Raw genomic sequence first — 24820 nt, 5'->3', positions numbered from 1 at the left:
ATACACCTGTGATCAGAACAATTACTGATCATACCTTTATGTAACACAGAGGTTCCTACCACGGATATTCATTACAGATGAAATCACTGGAGAGAAATCTGACATAAACTAAGGGATTAAGGAGAAAGGCTCGAAGGTAAAAGAGCAGGAACACTGCCTGGGCACAGCAACAGAAGAGTCACCTATCAAAAAAAATGCTGTTTGAAGAGGAATGTAGTTTGTGGAACAGAAAACCTCTCCCAGATGGATGAAGATGAGGAAAGTAGCAATATATTTTTTTTCCTAAATACACAACTCCTGCCATAAAAGCTGACAAATGCATTACTTACAGCCAATACCCAAACTTCCCAAATATCTCCTTAGAACATTTTAACTGCAGGATGAGTGATGGTGCAAAAAGATTGTTTCCCCATTCACCGCAGGAGAGTAGGACTAGGTGACCTTTAAGGGTCCCTTCAATTGAAAGGATCCCACGGTTCTATGATCATCACACAGTGCTGCTGCCCCGCTGCCTGAGCTGGCAGGAGGGAACGGTATGTTTCAATATTTACATGCTTTGAACTTCTTGCATTCTGCATTAAGCGTTTATCATTCACTCAGAGCACACGCTGTTAGAAGGAACTAATTGATATTACCCCCAAAATGATGCCAAATAGGAGAAAGAACAAGAAGGCCCTGAAGGAAAGCAGTGCACTACCACATCCTGAACAGAAGCCAGTTCAAGAGGAATTCCTTTCCTCTCCTCAATTCCCCACAGAGCACACATAAAAGCACAACACACTGAACACCAGAAGCTCACGGCTCTATTAGCCTCCCCTACAACAACAACAGGAAATCTGTTTACAGTTAACTAATTTGCCATGGGATGGAGAGGGTTGAGAGGGCACACGGTGAGAATTAAGCACAGGGCCCAGCCCACCCGGCCCATCGGGTGACTAAGCACCAGCTTCAGAGAGACCGAGCATCTCATTGCTGCGTTCATTTGCATCACATGGGAACCCCCAAGCCACAGTCACCCTGGAAACAGTTGTAGCAGGTTTAAAATTAATGACTACGGTAAAATTTATGGCATGTCCTGCAAAGCCTCATACATGACATAGAACAGATGCGGGGCATTGGCACAGGCTGCCCAGGGAGTGGTGGTCACCGAACCTGGAGGAGTTCAGCATCTATGGAGACATTGCACTGATGCTGAATGGTCAGACTGCCTGATCCCAGAGGTCTTTCCCAACCTTAATGCTTCTGTGACTCCACTTTTAATTGCATTCCTACCAAGTGACACGCTGAAATGGAGCACATCGCAGGGTGGAACTTCCCCTCCTAGATTTAACCTTCAGAGCTTCATTCTGCAGCAATGCTGGGGTTGGTTTGTAGTTGCACATGCTGTCTTTTATTTCTCTTTGCTAGGAGATGCCTCACTAGAAATATCTCAGGGAAGCTGGAGGAAACACATCATAAATAAACTAAACCGCAAATCTACAGCCTTGTTTAAAACAACAACAAAAACGCTCGGGAGGAGGGGAACAACTAATCATATGGCAAGGAAAAAAACAATCAGCCTCGGGGAAAGGACAACGACAGAAAATAATGCGAAGATGTGGATGATCTGAAAACCCAGCACTTCACATGACTCTGACAACCGTAACGACAGAATCTGTTACAGAAACGCTCACTGTGTAAGAATTTGAGTCTTGTGAGCTAAAGGTATTTCTTCCTGCAGTTTAAAACGCCTGTGTACTTTTAAACTGTCCCTAAGAATTCACATTGTTTCCACATTTCACTATTAATGACAGAGTGGGTATTTTATCAAACTACTCCCGCCTCCCATGATGCCCAGTGTGAAAATACAAGGCACTGTCTTGGCAAAGGACAGCTACAGATGTGACAAATGATAAACTCAAGTTCATAGTGCACGAGTTATAACCAAAATCCTTACTAACATTTGGGGTTTTCTTCAGTTGATGCCATTTTGTTTTTAATAATCAAAAACGAAATGGGTTTTTAACAAACAATTTCTGAAAAATTGCCTGGGGTTTCGCTTGTTTTGATATTAAATCGTGTATACTTGGAAAGAAAAAAAAAGAAGTAAATCATGTGCTCATAAAAAGCACCGATGTGTAAATTGAACATGGCCCATGAGGGAGAGAGAAATTATCCACTTTAAGGAAGTATTGTTTACTGCTTTCTTCCCCACTGGAGCGCCTGTTAATAGTATTTGCTGTTGTTTTCTTACTGCGTGATGAGTACGGATGTAACCAGGAACGCTGCTAAGGCAATGAAACGCGTGTGTACAGAAAAGGAACACAGTATACAAAACTCTATCTTGAACTTAGAGCAATGGATGTATTTTGGATATTCAGAACGCTCAGTGCACAAATGAGCCCTTATTTTCGCTCTGTCCTATGACAGCAGCGTAACTCCTGGTCTGATTTCCCTCCGTTTGCATAAAAACAAATGTTATCACAGTGAGATCTGATCTGCTCGCTGCCACTTATCCCCTCTAATCCCTCTGTTTCAGAGACCATCCAACCAACAAATGTCACCAGTGAAATTCAAGTAATGCATTAACAAAATAAGGGCAGGTTCACCTGTAACAATGAGACTGTTCCATTTTGTCCCTGCAAACTGCATTATAGATTCCCTTTGGCCACAATGGAGAAAATAAGAACAAAAAAATCTAACAGGAGTGGTGGTTTAAGAAAATCAAGCTCCTGGGTTGTAAAACATCGGTCTCCTATAACTGCTCCACAAAACATAAGCAAATGTCCTTCAGCACAACTGCGCTCGCTGCTATTTTGCTGCAAATCCACAGCTTCCATAATCCATCAGTTCTGCACTTTAAGAAGCTGCATATTACTGGAATAGATGGCACTTTCAAAGCCCAGTGGAAGGGTAAAGGGCCACAGATAAAGGGCCACCAGCAGCCCTGAACAAGTGGAGGACAACTGAACCTTCAGTATTTGGCCCAGCAGTCAGGACCTGAAGGAGGCAGAGCAGCACAGAATCGCCCACCCAGGCAGTACTACCAGGCTGGCACTGATGGTTTGTGCTCATAGCTGCTCTAAGTGCTGGGAACACCTCAGTGCAGAGGTGCAGTGTGCTGCCCATAGCCCCTCCACTGCTGCTCCGACACGTGAGCCTCACAGACAGCAGCTAGTAAGGTTTTAATCCAGCAAGAGCAAACGCTTTCTAGGACACAGCTTAAATCCCTCAGGACAGCCAGTAAAATGAATAGCAGGCACTCCACAGATAGCAGGGAAGGAGCTTTTGCTCCTCCTGAGTTATTCACATGAGTGATCTCAGCAGTTACCTGCACCATGGAACAGACACAGATACGGCACAGACACAGCAACTGCCCACCAAGTTCACAGGAACACATTTAACACTGTGATACAATAGATGTGAAAATATCAGGCACGTGCAATGTTAAGACGCCTCTCACAACCTTCCCCTCTTCCCACAAACTGGGATTTCATTCCAAGGGCAAAAGCACTGCACACTGATCTCCAGAGCAATGCTATGGGCAGAGAGCAGCAGTATGAGAGCAACAGAGCTATGGGGCCACGTGCCCCTCCTGGAGCAAACTGGCCCATATGCACCCCTGAAGTTCACCTTACACTCAGGAGAACACCCAGTGCTGACACTGATTCAATAATTACAGACTTAAGGTGATACGAGGCAGGCAGCACAATGCTGGCTTTCCTCTCAGGCCTTGGTTCAAGAGGAAGGTTTTCTTTCTTAAAATAGCTTCCTCAAGTGCCGTTTGCCTTCTTTCAAATCATCATTCAGCAGCAGTGGGTTTGAGAAAGATGACCAACCTGCCTCAGTTTGCATGGGCACATAGGCCTGAACGTTACCAAAGCACAGTTTTCAGTGTAAAACATGTACATGCAAAGAAGGATTCGCACAGCACATGAATAAAACATGCCTGAAACAAGCAGGAAAAAAAAAATACTTAAAATATCCACATAACTATTAATTAGTTATTAATATTAGATCTCTGGTCTATTTCCCTTCAAATTAGCAATTAGCCACCCACCAGCAAAATGTCAATTGCAAAACAAGAGGCTGTATTTATAGTACAACCTACTTGGAGCTCTGAAAGACGTGTCAGCCGCTGCTAACTACAATGCTCCTTTTGTGTGCCTCCTGAATTAATCCTTTACACCTAACTTTCATTACAGGCAACTATACGTACAAAAGTCATATTGTATTTTTACAGTCTTTCTTACATCACATGAGCTGGTACAGACATTCTTCCATACAGAAGTCTATTCAGAGAGGGGGTGGAAAAAAAAGTAGTGTGAAGTAATCTGTATGAAGCTGTATAGGACACTGATATGGCTGTATCTGTTCCTGTGTAGCAATGAGGTGGGAGGAGTGGCTGACCAGAAGATGTTAATAAGAAACCCTTGAATCCTGTTTTATTATTTCCCATTTGGCGATGAGCTTTGACTGCTGCAAGCAGTGTGTTACAGATGTAAAACTGCTACATCTTTAGACCGTATTCATATCACAAAGTTACCAATAGAAGAGAAATGACATTTCCAGTGATACTTCTTGTCAGTAAGTATGGGAAAGGTGCAGCCACCCACAGATACCCTGCATGGATCTCTCTAGCAAAGCATAGGTCAGAAGTGCCAGTGGTGAGAGAGGTATTTAAGAAGATGGCCTGTTCCACTCCATGCTCTGCAGGTCTGTGATTTGCCTTGAGAACAGCCCCCCTCCCCTTCTCTCTCCAGATACTGGACACCATCCCCAGAGGAGAAAGAAGGAAAAAAAACCAACAATCCTCCTTTCAGCCTTAAAATGGACCCCAAACCAAGGCCCCATTGCCAACCACTTAATTCCTCATGCATTTATCTATTCCAAACCGTCGATGCAAGGAAAAAAACTGCAGCATCAAGCAGCTTTGCGCATTGCTGGCTCACCTTGAAGCTCACATGGAATGATGGGAATTCTGGATTACTAAGATCACCGCTTGCTATTGGACAACAGGACAGTCTGCAGTCTTTCTCTTCCTAAATTTCCTTTTTACCTCAACAAATTCACTTCAAGGCTACAGTTATTAAAACCTGGAGGAGTCAGAAAAGAGGAAACAAGAGCCACAAGAAGAAAAAGCACAGAAAGCAGCCGGGATCCGGAGCCGCTTTCATCACATGGGATATTTTTATATCCATTGTACACTCGCTCATTTATTTTTTCTAATAACCGTCACACATGTAAGCAGGAAAGCTGCAGGGTACTTCTAAAGGAGATAAGTAAGAAAAGGCGAATGTGGTCCCATCCATACACCTTGCTGGGCTTTTCCTTTCATACGCTGAAACATCTTTAAACCCTAAGTAGATCATTCTAAACATTTCAGGATTAGGACGGGCTCGACCAAATAAGTGAAATTTTCCATTATCAGTGAATTTCATTGAAGCCACCACTGTAGGGATCAATGCATCCCATAGCCAGCAAGCAACAGCAGGGCCCAGGCTCCATGAGCCAGCTCAGCCCCCTGGCTGCAACCAACCTCATGAGGTCTCATGGAAAACACAATGGCACCAAATCAAGGCCCGGTTTGTTTCAGTTTAGCTGCTTCTCCTCCGAATCAGTTTGGAACTTGACCTGAGCCCCTAAATCTGCGGATCTTTTTAAAATGTTCTTCAAGAATAGATCAAAAATGTTATTTTCTGCCTCAGGTGAAGCAGCCTCGCCTGTCTGTACAGAACAGCAGCAGCAGGTGAGCAGGAGGCAGACCAGACCACACAGCCACAGCACTACTTACTGCGAAACACCTTCTTGTGCCAAGAAGGAAACAGCCTTTGCAAGCAGGAAAGAGTTCACTGGGCTTTCCTGACCCGCTGCATATTATAGTTACAGGTATATATCATATTTTTAAATGTGAGAAAAAGGTAATAGCAGACCCACTTTTGTTCCTGCTTATTTAGAGAAGCAAACCATTAAGCCTGAGCTACCCCCAGCAACGCAATTAAGAACTGACCCAATTTCCAGACCCAAATGAGCAGCATACACACGGCAGCACAGCGCTGCATTCCCACCTCCACCACTACGAGGTCTGCCCCATCCTGCCCATCCACTGCTGAGCTGCAAGGCAGGCATCCTCCTGAGCCCACAACCCCTCCGGTGGTCATCTCTGCTACCAGAGTGCAACATGCATTGATACAAAACCTGAACTGTGAGGTGGTTATACGCGGTGTTATAATTACACTAAGGGTGTACCAAGAACCGCGTGCAATTGAAAAGCAACACATGCAACATACCACAGGGATTTCACTCATTTCACTGACAACCTCCTATATTTCAGGCAGCTCTTTTGGTCAAGGAACCTTCACAGCAATTAAAACCTGAAAGTATGACCATTATTATCACCACTATTTATTTGAACAGCAGCACGCAGAAGATCCTTTTCCAGTATTAGGGCCACACTACGCTCACATCACAGAAACACATAAGAGTTGGTTCCTGTGCTGAACAGACTATAATCCAACCAGACAAGGTGGATAAAGTGAAATGGACAGAAGAACAAAAATATCTCTCACGTGCAACTTTTGTTGTATCAATCTATTTTACTCAGACCATCTGTTACAGTCTTTCTTACTGATCAAAGGTCCTGCACCCAGTCTGCACTCCACTGCTGCTGGTTAGGCCCACATGGCCCATCTCCATTCAAATTTCCTTAATGATTATTATTATTTTTAAATCCTTCCCCGTGAGAGTTAAAAATCAAGTAGTTTTCAAAGATCACAAAAGCACTGAGATGCAGCACAGCATTTCCAGCTATTCCTGAAGTGCTTGCTGCCTCTTTATTGGGATAAATACTCCACTGAACACTGATATCTTCCTCAGATGTTCAGTCATTTCTTCTCTAGTCAGTGAAATTAAATATTTTCAGTACTGAAGCACATGAGTCCTTGGCTCGTGTGAAGCAAAACTAGATAAGCAGCTGCATAACAATACTATTCAGTGCTTAGAAAAAACAACCTGTGTACAAGTAATAGTGGCAACACACGGTTTCTGCTTCTTTTGCACCTGCCCCAGCACAGCCTCCTATAGGTGCTCTTCCCCTTCTGCTGTATGACAGCAGAGGCACTGCGTAAGTACAGTGTGAATCTGAAGCAGAGTGAGCCACAAAATCTCTTCACACACACCAAAGCACGTGCGGCGTCTGTGCTGCATCACCTCTCACTTCCACGGGTACCCTGCAGCTCACTGAGCACACCAGGCTCACATACACTGCTCCAGGGCAGGCTGCAAGCAGCAGGCAGTCACGTCTCTCCCACTTTGTTCCCAACAGGTCCTTATAGCTGACATCCAGGCAGCTTGCAGGGCAGAAGCCAACAAAGATGCACGTGCAGGGGTAGATATGCTCCGACAGGCATCCATTTTCCAATGGAAGATTCCCAGGGAGGCAGCACTGTTCAGACTGCAAACGAGCACGCTGCCAGGGCAAGAAAATAACAGAGCAGAATGCTGCCTACAAACCATCGCAGCCTTTCCACCGGATGAGTTACAAGTCACAAAAGTATGTGGAACAATTCATTTGGCTTCAGCTGCAGTGCGTTTTTCTTCAAAAGCAAAACACTGGGGTTCCTAACTCATGACTTTCGCATACTTGAGATCTTTTTAAGTAGATGTCACCCACAGCTGTAACTTGGCACTTCCAGAAATGCTCTCTTCGAGCTTTGCCTTCGCTGACATTTCTCCTCCCATGCATTATGCAAAAAGTCCCAGATTAATCTTGGGATAACGATGGAAGCTTAAGAGACCCAGACAAGTAATTTTTTTCCACCGGTTGTACTGTGTAAAGCTTCAGAATTGTGAGGGAACGCTTCTTTGTAAAGTGTAATTTTAAAGATATTCGCATAACTGATTAATGTGAATTCCACATCAAAAAGGCAAAGAAGAGTCCAAGATCTGTTACACGTCTCTGCATTTGCTGACCTATGGTGCCAGCATTCATTAAATAGCCTTCTCCCGACAGCAGGTTTTGCCTCATACCCGAACAGGAGGACATCATTTACCTCCCTGTGTGTTAAATTTCCTCATCGCTGACAGACAGCTGATGCACGGTACAAAAATGAAGCTCTCACAGAAATCCTGCTGCTCCTGAAATAAATGGTGCTTGCTGGGAATACGGCTGGGCTGCCCCTTGAGCCCAGCCTGCAATAACAAGCGCCCACCTCAACGCCAGGGAGGCCTCTTTGCCTCCCATTTCATTACTGGTGGATTATCCCAAAATCTTACTCCCCTAATGGATGAGGTCTGTTTTTCAATTTCCAGCCTGAATACGCTCCTTGCCAAGATATATGCATTTTTTCCTGGTGCTGCCTTCAATGCAACAAAAAAATACTTGTACTCACTCAAGCTTTGGCAAGCCCTCATATATTTAGAGAAAGAAACTGTAAGCCCTCTCAGCCTCTGTTTTATTGAGATAAACAAACTAACCAAGCTCTCAGTGTCCTACTGCAGGGCAGCCTCTGCTCATCCCGCACCATTTTGGTCATCTCCTTCTGCATCTGCTCTATATTAGAGTTGTCCTTGAACACGGCCTGCCTCATCCATTCAGTGTCACACACAGGGTGCCAGCAGTGCTGCCTAGCACACGAGCAGCAATAACACTTCCTGATTTCTACTGTGGTTCAAACCGCACCTTACAGACCTTAAATCCATGTTTTTCAGAACAACAGGGTACTAGTGAAGAGTTATCCTTGATTTTAATTACTCAACTGATTGACAGACTTTCTGTTCTTCTGTCATACTCAAGAGACCAGCAGCCAGGTCACGGCACTATTCACATCTATCCAGAAGTGCACAATCATGCCATTCTGTGCTATGAAATTTCAGCCCACTTTTTCCACTCAAGTCCTAAAGGCCATCTGGCTCCTCCTGCTCGGTCCTCTGTTCCTCATCAGCTTTGACAGCACACCCCAGCCTAACGTCATCAGCAAATTTTATTGCACATCCTACTTTTGAAGTTAATTAGCAAATGCATTAAAGTCAGCCCAGTTCTTAACACAACTCACTTCCTTTAGGCTCCACAGCCCTCCTCTGATCACATAATAATGTGACCTCCTCTTTTGCAGGCGACCTCCTTACCCTAACAACTCTTCTACATCTCATCAGTCTCTTACCATGTCCTATGTACTGCTGGAGCAAGTGTTGTAACAGGATAGGCAGATTAGCTCCGTTATTTTTTTTCTTCTCTAAAACCCAACTACAACAACTTCAGAAAGGAAAGATAACATGGATCCCACTGTATGTGTCTGTGAAACTAACATGCTTAAGTTCAATCTACTGTGATTACATGCATATATTATATTTATATACCTATGTGCACAACCCTACTTATGTTGACCTATACAGACACACATCTATACACATATCCCCACAAAGGCAGCAAACCTTGCCCAGCTCCCTCTTGAAGCAAAGCCAATGGCTCCAGAGGCCAGAATGTCAAGACATACTAAGGCATCCCAGGAGGCTGCAGTTGCATTATCCCAAATCCTTGACCATCCTATGATTCTGTGATAAAATATCCATTCTTCTTCCACTATACGTCCAACTACAGATAAAGTCCTACAAATGCAAGGCAGAGTCAGCAGCTTGGTTAGATCAGGTTAGGAGAAGAAGGAAACTCAACTGAAATACCCGGGGTCACCACAGAGAAGATTGTGGAACAAAAATGATTTAAAAAAATAGAACAGGGAGCACCTGCTCCTTTCAGCTAAGGGGAGGTCGGTATGGTGAGGAAGGGCAGGCAGCCCAGGTAAACAGGGCAGAGGAACAAAACTGGATGGGTCAGTGACGGCAACTTCACTTCTATGCAGCCCATTCTGGCTGAGCCAAGGACACGTGAACCCCCAGAGCCTGCCTGGGGGGCGGAATTTCAACCAGCTACCTGGTAAGCTGCAACAGCACAGACAATACCTTGGCAATGACTGAGGCTGAACAATTGAGCGCAAAGCGATTTCTTATTTTTTTAGAAGTTAATTATAAGAGAAACTGGGAAATGAAGCAAAGAAAAAGGTATGCCAGCAATCTATTCTTTGCAGTATTTGCACTCGTATATTCATAAGTAAACGAGTTATTTGCTTATTGTAAAAAGCACCAAATCTATAAGAGCAAAGGCAGCAGTGATCTCACCTACAGAGCAGTTGATGGCCTCAGGGTACTGACGGTAGCAAACAGCAACTTATCGCTATTTTCTATTTACAGCAAGCATCCCTAGCACCGCTTCCATTTGCAATGTATAATTCACATTGATCTCTTCATTGTGTTTCCTTAGGTTCTCACACCCTTACCTACTCCTCAGGTTACTTCCCACATCCCAGATGGTCAATCTCCAGAAGGCATCTTCTGCGCCTCAGCCTCTTCTTGCTTAAATCCAAGCTGATGGCTCATCAGTAGAATTATTCATCAACTGTTGCTGTTAGACAGTTGTTTTCTATGCAAATCAGACTTTGTGCAACAAAAATGGAATTCCAGCCTTTTCATAACTATTTTAATGTGAAATGCTGACATCAAGTCTTAAGTTCATTTGATTATTTTGCTGTTTATGTTATTAGTAATCAGTTTTCTGGCACTCTTTTCTGTTCCAGTTCAATCACTCTGCTGAATTACTTGAACTCTCGATGAACTGCACCAAAAAAGGAAAATTAACTAATGCCTCATTTGATCTTGTGACCATAAAACTTGTGTTTTCATTCCCTCTTTAACCTTTGACCGTGTATCTCTTCCCCTTAATTTGTGTGCTATGTACCTGATAGTTTTAAATTTGTTTCTTTTATTCATGAAGAATCTGCCGCCCTCTATTCATTTTAACCTTTGCTGACTTTTTTTCCCAGATATTCATTAATAAGCACGCACTTAAAATTGGTTCTTCACAGCCCACCTTACATTCCCTCTGCATTACTGTGTTCTCCTTCGCCAGCACAGATGGTTTCACAAGAAAACCACCTCAAAAAAAGCAGCGCAAAGGCTACTCTGATCGTAATGAAATTCCATTTGCCTGGGGAAAATCCCACAGACAAGTAATCCAAAGAACAGCTCACATTTGACATCCATTTATGCATGATCCACAGATGAGGATCCTACATCAATACTAACCGGGGTGGGGGGGTGGTAGGATTCAGACCCCTTGTCCGGATATGTTCATTAAAATCACAATAAGAATACAAGGAGCCTCCAGTTGCTAAGATCTTTCATTCTGTTTTTATGGAGCTCTATGGAGTCTTCATGTATAAGCATGGACTTCTTGGTCTGGCATCCACTTTGATGGTCATGCAGCCCATAGGGCGCCTGGTCTTTGGCAGACTGCAGGTCTCACCCTGAGCAAACAGAAGCACATATACCCAACACCATTCCCCCCAGCCTACAGATTTCCTGTTGTTCTGCAGCAGCACGCATTATCTCCCAGCATCTACACCACTGAAACTAATGGGAGCTTTTACTTTTGTTGAGTCGAACCAATATCAACCTTCTGATGACAACAACGAAACCGGGATAGGAACCTGACTGCACATGTGACGCACTAAAACACTTGTGCCACAAGTGCTTCTCCTGCCCAGAAGGCAACACTCATGTTCATACAGCAGGGCCCATCCTTATGTTTGCTCTGCTCATCCCACTACACACGCAGCTCACAGCCATCCTGCTTTTCAGATGTGCAACAAACGCAATCACCGTCAGGAATGTTTAATACTACATTTCCAGTTCTTTCCTACAGTCATTCACAAAGTGGAAAAAGGGTCACTTTAGGCTGCACAACTTCACCGCTGGCATATGGCAGCAAACCCACAGCAGAAACACAAGATCTTCCTCCCCTCTCAAACAGATGGCACGCCGATCAAGTCAGATATAATCCGATGCTACCTACACTACTACTGCTATTAAACCAGGAACCAAAAGCAGCGGAAAGTAGCACCAACAAACAATAACCCAATGCAGGGGAGGCAGAGCGAGAGGACAACAAGGAAGAACAATCAAAAACAGTAACAGGAGACAACCGACAGCAGCGCAGGCAGTTTGGGTACATCTACGATTTAACAACCAGGAATGGCAATAGGAAAGAAACTGCAGCGGCCCTCATCCGATTACAGAGGACGTTCCTCTGGCCTGATGCTGGCCCGGTTCCCTCTGCTCTTGTGATTCACTGCACTGGGCACCTGCCAGGGGCTACATATCCTGCCTGCTTACATAATTACATATTTATGATTCTGCCGAGAATTCTTAGTCAAAGCTTATTTCTGAACTGTAAAATGCCTACAGGACCAGCAGAGAAAGTTCTCCAACAAAGGAAGAGCCACCACCACTTGTAATTTTTAAGGACGGTGTTTCTTCAGCTGAATCATTCAGTAAGTAAACTTTAACTGGGAGAATAAAGGCAAGCGGTGCTTTCCCTCTGAAACAGAGAGAGATATTGCTAGTGGCTTTTGTTTGTTCTTCGTATATATATACGTATATATATATCGTATATAAGAATTTCATATATATATATGAAATTAAAAACCCCTCCACAAATACTTCAGAATGCAGCAGTATATAAACTTTTAATTCTTATCACAGCATGCACCCTCTCGGACTGCAGTCAATATTTCCTCTATATCATATTACCAACACTTCCTCTTCAACACATATACCACTATGTCAGCTTATTCATGCTGATCCAATAAAGAGAATTTATGGATGAACACTCTGAAATATCTTTTTTCAGCTGTAACCAATTATCAGACAAGAAAACCACCGCGCTCCACCTTTCTTTGTTGATAACAGCGCCCATTGATTTTAGAAGGAGCAGAGCAGTCCAAAATTTCATGTCATCACTCAGTTTAGAGTAGTTCAAAAACTGCTACAAACACATACAAAGATTATTTCCCTTTAAAGGTGCACTCCATCAGCTGTAGAGCCAAAACCTTCAGCAGTAAATTTCAGGAGCATTTGTAGGCTCTACCACCAAAAACACTTTCAAGCTTGGTTAGTTTTACGCACATAAGAATTTCTCACTTACATCTGAAAAGAACCATTCCTACACCTGAAGTTACATGCACGCATATACACATGCATTTGAAGGATAAGAGCCTTAGTCTTGTAGAGCTACTTATTTTAAAGCAACTATTCACATCTTGTTACCAATACCTTCAGTACTTCCAAGTTTCAAATCCTCCTGAAAGCAAAGGCCCCTGTTTTTAACGTAAGAGAAACCAAACTTCAGCTGCACCGTTTGTTTGTGATTTTGACACAACACGCAGCTCCAATCAGAACAGTACTCACGCCATTACCACTCCTACGACTCGATCCAAACCTGCCATAGCGGCCCAAGGCAACTACCAGTAAATCCTTCACCTGAAAGCAAACAACTGAAAAAATTATTTACAACACCCACTACTTTTAGCACATCCAAAGTTTGTGCTCCTCTCAAGAGCCCACAGAGCCATGGCTTGCTGCAACAACAAAGCTCACTGCATATCCTCGAGACCATCCAGGACAGCACGTAATAGATAATAATGTCCGCTGTTTTCTTCCACAGGGAGACCTGCGGCTGACCCAGTGATCTTTGCCTTGGTTAAACCATCCTTGCAGTCAAGCAATCCACACACAGCAGTTTTCAAGATGCCTCTGATCAGGCCTCCAGACTGGCATTCCTGTTAGAGGCCTTCATAGCCCCTCTAGTTCCTATGGAATTAAATCCATCACAGCAAGCTGCCGTGCAATAGTAAAAACCCACTGCTTGTCAGTTCTCAGTAACTTTCTAGTTTCTGGGCAGACCTTTAGGCTGCTGGAATAGATGAGCTTTGATGATCCCCTTCCAACTGAGCCATCCTATTCAAATTAAATAGACATACATATATATATAAATACATACATATGAACATAAACAAAAATAGTTACATATAGCTCTATGTATTTATATGTACACATACCCACGTATATGCAAAAGGAAGAAAGAAAAAGAAAGCAAGGCAAACTGCCCTGCCTCCAGAACTCACTGTACAGTAGGATGGAAAATACCTCTTGGGTAAGCTAGCTTTTCTACCAAGCTTTTCTACCACACAGCAAAAAGAAATAATAATAATAATAATTTGCTAAAGCCTTTATGGAAAATCTGATGCCATCCTGCCTTTAGGCCCAAGGACCAGGACTTTCATTTTTATTTCCAACACATTCCTTAACCCTTGCGACCTGAGGCGCACATTAGCAGTCTCTAAATTAACCTTTGAAATCCTACAAAAGGCTGCATTAGGCACCAATCTGCCTTCCTTTACAAAGCCTTTTTTTGTGAAGTTTTCATATCTTTCCTTCAAGAGGCCAACCCACATCAACTAACCACAGCCATGCTCCATTTTAAAAGGCTTGAACACAACACAAATAGGTGATTTCACAAAAATTGCCAACAATTCCAGTCTGCTTTTAAGGATTAACTAATACTGTACTTTATTTATGTCTTAACACAACATATTTGATGCCAAAAAAATTAACATCACCTTTATTCACCTTTAAAATGAAACAAAGAGAAAACAGAAGAGGATGTACAACTTCTGCATTTCAGTGCTGGTTTGGGTTTTTTTGACTAGCAAGAAATGGAACTAACAGTCACGATTTAGCAGACTGACCAAAGCGCTCATATCATTTCTCATGGGAATCCAAGACGTATTTCTGATTGAAGAACACATATTGAACAGGGGTAGTCAAATGAAATCACTGCTGTGAGAAGAGCATAAACTACTTTCTGCAGGTCAGCCCCTGTCCCACTCTTTGTCTACACACATCAAAGAGAATAATAACAAAATAAAAACCCATGAAAGTTATATTTTACTATGATCTGGAGTAAGTTACGGTTACTCCTGGGATGGTGATGAACATGCCCAGCTCAGCTCTTACATCTACATTCAACCTGTTTTGAAGTTGATCAAGAGATGAGTAATTGTTTAGAAATCTCTGAAATAACGAAATATGCCACTTTATAGTAAAAGCAGCCTTTAAAACAGGAAAGAAAAAAAAACACCGAAGTGGAAACTATTTCACTTTGCTACACATTACAGTTGAGTATGTTTTATGACGCCTGTAACAACGAGCATGCCCTTGAGAGAGCACAATTCTGAATTTCTAACGTAATTTGTAGAGGGAAAATTAGGGTAAAATGCAGCAACATTTCATATACAGTCTCTCAGTCCTTTAAAATTTTATGAACTATAAGGACTAGGTTAATATGGAATGAGTCACGTTTTTAAGAGAAGCAGTAACACAGACCTGAATTTCAAGTCATAACTAAAACCACGCTCACCTAATAGAAAATAAAAAGAAATCGGAGAAGCCTTCTGTTGGGAAAAGGTCAACAACAACAGTGAGAACTCAGCAGTAACACAAGAGGCCGAGGGCACCACTGGTTTCACTTTCAGTCAATTAAAATGCCAGGCTACGTGACCAGGTACATCTGGCACCTTCTCACTCCACAGCTCTGTTCCCTACAGCTGAAATTCATCCCAAGAAAAGATAAAGTGCAGTTTACACGTGCAAAGTTTGAGCTTAAACATCAGGGTATTAAATGGGCATAAACTCTTGTGCAGATCATCTGATTTCTGAGTTGTCTTCGCTCGGTGGCAAACACACGCTGCATTACCATTCACCCTGTGACGTCTGAGAGTCAACAGGCTCATCAACTGCATTTCCCAGTAACCACTTACACCCAAACTCTCTCAAAGTGTCACTTTTTTCACAGGACAAAGCAAAGTTGTAAAGGTGTTAGTGAGACTACAACTGATCTACATATTCTTTAGACCCACGCAAATCAACTCAGCTCTCAGATCCCAAATTGAGTTTCACAGCTCCTGATTAGAAACACCATCTTTTTAGCACCGAACACAGTGATCTAGAGATGCCTGAGATGCAGGCTGACACTTCCTGCATTTAAGTTTTCAAGTCCAGTGCTGCATTTGACGCTTCCATAACACAGCTCAATGTGATAACACAAGACACAGAACTGCTGAAAGGAGACTATGAATCTAATCAAAGTCACAGATTAAGTTCCAGACTTCTTTGGAGCTCACCTCTGCCTTCCACTTGCACAGCAGAAATATACCATTATGACAGCTGGCAACATCACCTTCCAGTCATCCAAATCATTCAGTAATATTCCAGAGATGGGAGTAAGATCGCACCCAACCAAGACTATTTCTAGAAGGACTTTTAACTTTACTGATCTTCCTCTGTCAAACGCATTGAAGCAAAATACACCTGGCACTGTGTACATTAGTAATAGGAGAAGCTGTTAGCATTGAAATAAGAAGCAAGAGAGCCCTGCACAAGGGGGTCAACAGAGCACTCGGCTCACCTACAACTTGCCCAGAACAGGCTTTTAGCCAAAAGAGGAAGCAAAACCAGCTACCAGCACGATGAGCTATGGCATTGTCAAGTCACACTCTATGCTTCAAGACTAACACGCTGCCCTACTTTCCACAGGGTAAAGGAGAAACAACTTCAAGATCCTGTCAAGCAGAATAACGCTCTAGATGTTTCTTAGGAGAAAAAAAAAAAATAATCCATTCGTGTACTGGAAAAAAAACACCATCACTCTAAAAATACTGTCTGCAGCAGGAGAGGGCCTACGGTATATCTGCAGGATGAAACCACACCACTAACTCAGTTAAAAAGGTACTTACCATTGGCAGTGCATTGATATGCAGAAGTTTTCCTTTCAGGTGTCTCTTGCCACAAAGGGGTGATGCTGAAGGAAACAAGGAGACAAAAATAGGAAAAATTAGTATTTATTATTCTGAAAACAGTGGTGTTAACGCAATACAACATCAGTACAGCCTACCTCACTGCTCCTAGCACCAAACTCATGCTCAGCCTGAGCCTGCAGAGTTTATGGCTAGGTTTATGGCCACAGGTGTGCCCAGGCACCAAACGACCCAGAGCTCTGCAGCTCACACTGCTGGCTGCCCAAAGCTGGAAGCACACACAGAACGGAAATCTTGCAAGAAATCTTTCCCGTCTTCCAAAACAGAAGAATCTAATCCAAAACATTCCATGCTCTCATAACATTATCGTTGTTTTCTTTCAATACTCCTGGTAATTATTTCATGCATCCTACACAAGTACAGGCAAACACGTCCAAGTCAGTGCGTGGACTCCATGTACAGCTGTAACCATTTCCACGTAGCACCAGTAAACTATTCTTACTCACACCAACATTTATGTTGGCTGCTCACCATGCAAGTACTCGCACACTACCTTTCTTGTTAGGAAATAATTTAATTGCCCACTCAAAGAGCAGAAAGAGGGACAGAAGGACATGGGTGACTAATAAAGCATTATCCGTCTGGTTTTAGATCAAACAAAACATCTCTAAGCTATTCAAAAACCTTAACAGCAAGTAAAGAACCTGCAGGGCTCATGACTAATGCAGTTCTCAAGTGCCATTCCCAAACTCAATCAGTAGGAAATGGCTGATTACAAACCCATGTGTGAACCCACTGTTGGGGTGGGCAGAACCTAACAGTACAAGGAGCTGCTGCAGAGGATGCTGAAGAATGTCAGTATGCTGGGAATTGAAAGAATCTGCACACATTCTCGTTTTCCTTTGCTTGGCAGTGCTGGCAGGGCGGAAGCTATGTACATGGGGAGAGCTGCCCCTTGCCAAGGGGCACGTTGTCCCACAAGGGGCTGGTCTCAATGATTGTTCTTCCCTGCAGCAAGGGCTGTGGGGCCTTCTTCAGTGCCCACCACCCAAACTGCCCATACACCTCATGGCCATGCTGGGCACTTGGCCTCCTCACCTGTGCCTTACAGCTGAACTGAGCAAGGACATGGGAAAAAGCTGGAAGCAGAAATGCAAGTACATCAAGAGCTCCCCAACTCTGCTTCATTCCCCTTGTGTCTGCTGCGGATCTGGTTTTAAAGAAGAGCACTTGAAATGACACAGACTTTTAGAAAACACTGGGACGTCCTTCTTCAGAGCCCAGCACTGACTCTGCCTTGTCAGCAGGTTTTTCCTTCCCAATTTATCCTATTGGAGTTTGTTATTTGGCACGTACCTTGAAATAAAGCAGGTGACAGCTGTAATGTATTGATTTTAGACTCGCTCTCTTTATAGGCTGACCTATTACAGTGATTTAACCAGGTGACCAGGTGTAGTAACAGCCACGCTACCAGGTGCTTAAAAATAACCCACTAAATGCCCTTGAGGCTGATAAGACACACCTGTGCAGAGAGTATCAGCTGCTGCATTTAGATCCTTCATCTTGGAGAGAGCAGGGTTTTGTGGGTCTTGTTGGTGTTTTCTTTTGAACACCTTCAGTTTGACTGGACTACTCCTCTCAAACTAAGAAATACAACCTAAGAAGTGCATCCTATCAGATCCTGGGGCTGGCAGTGCATTGTGGCCAGCAAGGCCAACGTTCGCCCCACACCTGTAAGCCCTGAAAACTAAACCAAAATGGCCATTCCTGCTATCAGCATGCAGGCCTGTTGTCAACACCAAGTCATAATGGTGTGGTACAAAGACAAAGCAGCACTGGGGCTGGAATCATTCATCTTCTGCACGAGCTGAGCCGCTCCCACTCCCCGTTTCCACTTGCATGCTCGGATTTTTCTTCTAATCCTCTTAGGACAGCAGTGTTTATGCTGCTTTCGGAGACTTTTGTGCTCTTTGAGCTTTAATAACAAATTTGCTCATTAAACGCTGTGCTCTGTGAATTACAAAGGCCTTCCAAGGACACAGATCTTTTCTCCTCAGTTCTCCTCGAGTGACCCACCTTCATCTGGCTTCAGTATCTACAGAGTGTCCCAATCAAAACAGAATTAAAAATAACTAAATCCTGGATATTCCCCTCAGTAACTAGGCTGCAAAAAGCATCAGACAATAGCTTTAAAAGCCTAAATTGAAAACTAATCACTGCATTGAATCCTTCCTTTCACTTGGTTAATAGGCATATACAAAACCAGCGTGATTCTGCCACTGCCACGCTTGGAATGTAAACAGAGAAAATCAAAAGTTACTTCTTGTAATCACACTTCCACTGCAGTCTATGGGGTTTTTAAAGAAACCAGCTCAGTACTTCAGCAATAACATCAGCTTTTGGATCTAATAGAGAAACTGAAATCGGATTCATCGCAGTTCACAAAGACTCAACCAACTTGAGTCAAGAATTACAGCTCAAGAGAAACAAATATGGGCAAGTGAGGGAAAAAGGTAAAAAATAAATGAGGACCGAACACAAGACAGCATTAAAAATGGTCATCTCCTGCATTTGGCTGATTGCAGCTGGGTTGGTGCTGCCAAGCATGAGCCAGCCCAGCATCACACCTGGACAGCTCAGGGCTAATACGGGGAAAACAGAATCTGGATATACAAACACCATTCAAAGTGCACAACGCAGAGCTCACTGTGCTATGATAAGCACAGAAAAGCAGGACTAAAGCAAGAGAATATCGCAGCACAGTAGCAGCTGCCTCCACGTTTAACAGAAATTTCTTTAAAAGCCCAAAACTGAGGTAATCACTGAAGACAGCTTATAACATACTAAAGGAAAGGAGGCTCAATTGCTGGAGAGGAAACCATACTGGCCAGCCCCATTAAAAACACATAAAGCACCAGAGTAATCTTGTCAATACCAATTAGTTTGTACCACCAGGGAAGGCGGGGGAAGAGCCCTGCTGCAGCACAATTTCACTTGCAAGTCATTTAAATGAAATTCATTAGTAAGTAACCCAATTCACAAACTGGAAGTTAAAAATCCTAGAGAACAAAGTATAACCCAGCCGAGGTTGGGAAGAGAATGAATGGTTGTTGCTCCAGTAGCTCTTACTCCAAATGCTGAGCCTGATGTGTCATAAATCCCACCCTACACTGACACATACATGAGCATCATGCATCTGTGTACACCCCAGGTACATTTTATTTGTGCTGCTTCCCAAACAGCCTCAGAAGCAACAACCACCAAGTGCCTTCCAGCACAGCATCACAACCAAATGGCACAGATCCCTCCCTCTGCCAGCAGGGAAACCTGTTCCTATGAGCCGATAGCTACAAGGTTACCAGGGCTTCTAAACAGGCCTGTAATCATGGTATGGAACAAAGCTCGAACCACAGCCTTGGGTAAAATCCTTCCTCGCTGAGATTTCTGCTCCTGGTGCCTGCCCTGCCTGATTTTAGATATAGAGGACAAGATATTCCTCTGCTTTGGGACTAAACGTGGTGCTGCAGAAGAAACAGCCTATGTAGAAAGCACCAGAAATTGTTACAGGAGGGCAGGGGTACCACTCTGAATGCTTCTTCTTCTCATTTTGTCTAAAAGAATCTAATTTATTGAATTCATCAGAATGCTGTGTCAAGCGTGCCATGCTTTGGGAGGTGGGATGTGTGTCACAAATAGAGATCACGTTTGGAAGCGCTGCTGATATGTTTAAATAAGGAATTCCCTCAAAGTAACTAGAGGACGTAACATTGTGGTATTTCCAATCCTACAGATGGTAACCAGCATTTGGGCTGCAGCTGCGCTTCTCTCAGTATCAGTAACCAGGATCACAGCAGAAACAGAAAGAGACAAAACCAGCATTAAAAACATACTGCCTGTTTTAGACTCCTACGTGTGTCCGCCATGCTGATGGTACATGGGAAATATTTGCATTAGTATTATACTTATTATATATGCGGTAAAAGACACTGAAACTTGTTCCATAGAATAAGCAGCCTACAGAAAAACATAGCAAATATCTACATTACCGGTGTGGTCAAGGAGAATAGCATTTATTAAATAAAATGATTGAAGCCACTAATCAACAGCAGCATTAAACTAATCTAATCATACCACAGCTTCACCAAGCTTTTTTGAACAACAGGATCTAAGCACAATCAAGGAAAACAAGTGTATTTGAAACACCAGTGACACTGCAAGGATGTGACGAGCATAGGCGAGCTGCCCAGCACCTTGTACCTTCCATTGCACAAGGCAAAAGATTTCATCCAATAGAAATCCCCAGGCGAGAACTTCAGGACTGCCACCCAAGGGAGCCCCAGCCCTCACCTCCCTCCATAAGGGATGTAAAAGCAGATGCCTAAAGGAAGAGTCAAGAGAGCATGAGCACAGGATCCAGTCCCCTAAATTATCTCCTAGCTTCCAGCTATTTTCAACTCAGATGAATTCTCTAAGCACAATTTGCTTAGTTGTAGTAATTTAGTATTTAGTAATGTCAACAGAATTACCTTCCATTAACTTGTTCATTCCCACAAACACCAAGCACATACCTTTCCTCATAAGCAACTTTACAAATCTGCTCCCTGCTGTGCAATGAAAGACACAGGCTGTTCCTTTGCTCATTTACACATTTGCCTCTTGCCAGAGTAACCCGACATCACTGCAAGAAAACACGAACCTCGGTCTCTATTCATCCTCTCCATGGTTTCCAAGGCTTTGCAGACTGAACTACAGCTGCAAACTCATGCCATGACTTTTCCATACCAAGGAGCTGCATGAAAGGGACACCTGGTCCCTGTGGTACATTTTAATCTAACCTTACACTTGGTGTGGCATTAACTGAAGTCTCCCACTGCATTTCCAGCTCTCCTTCACTTCCCATCCTTCCTGTGTTACCGCTTTGTCAGGGCAGTAAGGAGGAAGAACACCCGCTCATACACCACCAAAACACAGCCCTTAGCACACTGGAAGTGCTCATCTAGAAAGGTGTGGATCCAGGAATTAGAAACGAGGAGTGGATCATTCTAAGATGTTATTTAAAAGAATACTATTACATTTCAAGACTATCCTTGAAGGAGTATCAGCCAACGTGCGCCCATCGTCAGCTCACACCTACAAGAATTCTGTTTCTTGACAGATTTTATTGAGGAAGCGATCAACTTCTAAATCTTATCTCCACCGTAATCTGACTAATACTCTTCTCAGCGTCTCACCTTTCCACTCTTATTTTCAATTCTGCTCTTCAGTAAAGCTTCCTGTACAGAGGGTTAATAGCATTTGTTTTCCCTGTAACGTCTGTCCTAACAGACAGCAGTAGAGGTTGTGTCAATGCCATTGGGAATTACTTGAATTTAAGCTTTAAGCTTTTTTTTGAAGAACTGACACTGTTTTCAAAAGCATTCCAGGGAAAAAAAAGGTTTTGTCGAGTGTGTTATTTATCAGTTCCAAAATCAGTACCAAAATGGAACCGTTTCCTACTCTGCACACTGAGCAGATTGTTCAGCTTGATGAAAGCCTAAAATCATAGAATCACCAAGGATGAAAAGACCTAAAAGATCATCCAGTCCAACCGTTCACCTATTACCAACAGCTCCCACTAAACCATGTCCCTCAACACAACATGTAATCATTTCTAGCTGATAACTCAGGGAGCCACTAATGGATGTGAGCTCAGGTAGGTAACCCAGCTTACCCAGCCAGGAGAACAGACGTGGCAATTTCATAGGAGCAAAACTCAAGGGCAAGAAGAGATCCAGCCTTTAGATAGACCTACTGAAGATGCTGCAACTGGAAACACGTGTTAAATAATCAGGGAAAACTTCCTCAAAATAAAACTACGCAACTGGAAAATCGCTATAGGAAATAGCCTGTGCTATGGGACTTCTGTTATTTTAAGAAAGAGTAGGAAAGACTGGGAAAGGAGTAATTCTGCCTCAGGACACATCTAGCACGGTGTTTGATCTAAGACTTTTCCCTTTCTTTACTTTTTGATTCTTATCTCAATTGTTTCACACCAGGAATTTGAAACTGGCTGAGCTGCACATCCGGCAGGGTTTGCCGTTCAGACCAGATTAGGCTGAAGATAGGATTTTACCATTTGGGAACTTCATTTGCAGAATTCTGCCTCTGTGACTGCCTGCAGAATTCCTCTCCAACTGCTGTCTGGTCTTCATGAAAAAGGTCCTGTTTTCTTGGCTTTCTCCTTCTCCAAGTCAACTCACAATTATCAACGTGATCTGCTACGCTGATCAAAGCAAGCAGCAAAGACTGGAAGTCCTCCAGTACTGGTCTTGGAAGAAAAAAAAGAACAACGTCAACCCTTTACTCTCAATTAAAATAAACTTATCTACTTAATCTTCCAACATGCAAAAGATAGAAAGCTTATCCGAACTATTTTTAGGACACACTGGATGGCTACCATCACTGAAATTGCTTGTTCCCTGCGTGCTTTTGGCTGCTGATACTGATTTCCTAAGGCATCCACAGACTTGCCCACAAGGGTCAGCTTTCAAACACAGCGTTTTAAAACAAAAATGCAATATCTACAAGCTTAAAAACATATATAAAATTAAACAAACAAACAAAAACAACCTTTATTTTCAGTTTTTAGATATATTTATTACTGATAGACAATAATGGAGGGCTGTGCATTTTGCTACTTTCTTTTGTGATAGTGCTAAAACAGGTTCATTAACCGAGGCAACAACCAATAAATTCTTGAGCCAGGAATATCAAATCATCACATTTGTCAAAATACTCCACCTTGCACAACTATTTCCACTCGTGTCAGACATGTCAAATACTGGGCTCTGGTTCATCTCCAAACAGAGCAAGCAGAGCACACTGCAGATATTATTGTAGTCACACCTAGTCAAGGGTGTTGCTTTTTTTCCTGTCTTTTGTTTTTTTAATAGAACAGTATGAGGTATTTAGCACTAAGAGCCACACAGAACTTATGTTGTTATGTAATAAATGGACAAAACTTGATGGCAGAATAATGATGCATCCTACACTGGCTCAGTAGTAGTAGCAATCCAGGTTTACACGTTGTTGCACCACAAAAGAGTGTATTTACCAGATGAGATAAAGCACAGTCCAGTGTCTGTATACTCAGTTGCATGAAATTGTACAGCTGCAATCACTTATCAGAGGTTTGGAGTTGTTTTTTTGCATCTTATTCTTTTCATTGCCTAAGGAACAAGCGAACCTTTACACTACAAAGCCACCTCCAATACTACCAGGTCCGCCCCATTTAACACATTGCAATTATTTTTATGCTACCTTCATCCAGAAATAAAGCCATCTGCCATATCCTCACAGCCACTTCCAAAAACCAAACCTCTCTAATTCTGAACGCTATCAATTTGTTCCACTACTCAGAAAACAGCACTTCTTCCTGACTCCCAACACACAGCAACAACTAAACCAAAGATGGGATGCACCAGATAACCTCATTTATCTAACTACAGCTTGACACTGCAAATAAGAAACGTGCTCTTTGTCAATTTGCAAGTTTCTAAGTCACAAAAACTGACAGAATCGGCATAAGCAAAGGCTATGTTATGTAGTTACGTGCTCTATCCAAAGTACAGCAGTAAATCTGCAAATAAATAAATAAATAGGTGGAAAAGTGTCACCAATTGCACTACAAAAAAAGCTCAACACCAACAGCAGATCAATGTTTTAACAGATTCCAGCACAGTCATCCCCTGGAAAAGACTTCTCTAAATCCAAAACAAAAATACCATCAGTTCTCTGAAACAAGGACATGCTGATGTGAACCGTTTTCACTTTGATCCGCCCCTTCACAGAAATTCCTCCTGTTATTAAGCACTTAAAGGTGTAAATGAAGGCTTAAAAGACAGAGCAACAGCAGTGATCAACCCCAGCATTCAGAGAGCAGCCCAAGGCTCTCAAAAGGCCAAGATTCGAAGCAGGTAGGAAAGACAGCAGCAGACACGGGTATATCTCTATTTCTGGATGCAGTAGGAACTGATTCAGAAGGACACAGCCACAACCCGAGGATTGTTCCTTCCCAGGTAACGATCAGCATCTGTACACCTCCTGCCTGCACCCCAAATACTGCACGCTGTAAAAAGAACACAAACCTGAGCAAT

The 24820-nt window shown here is 43.0% G+C and overlaps 1 protein-coding gene across 12 annotated transcripts in view; it reads right to left on the bottom strand.

Moving 5' to 3' along the window:
* Nucleotides 1–24820, bottom strand: part of TBL1XR1 (TBL1X receptor 1) — a 148432-nt gene that overhangs the window by 34191 nt on the left and 89421 nt on the right. For 10 of the 12 annotated variants that reach the window (XM_015871581.1, XM_015871589.1, XM_015871583.1 and 7 more), the window contains one exon: nt 16665–16729. The gene's annotated coding sequence lies outside the window, so the exon portion shown is untranslated. Of the gene's footprint in view, nt 1–16664; nt 16730–22797; nt 22993–24820 lie in introns of all 12 variants that reach the window. The other 2 variants (XM_015871595.2, XM_015871588.2) reach the window with 1 other exon arrangement.

The sequence above is a fragment of the Coturnix japonica genome, chromosome 9 (assembly GCF_001577835.2).
Source record: "Coturnix japonica isolate 7356 chromosome 9, Coturnix japonica 2.1, whole genome shotgun sequence".
Classification (NCBI taxonomy): Eukaryota; Metazoa; Chordata; class Aves; order Galliformes; family Phasianidae; genus Coturnix; species Coturnix japonica.
The sequence above is the reverse complement of the archived record's forward strand: the minus strand, read 5'-3'. Positions and strand labels throughout refer to the sequence as shown.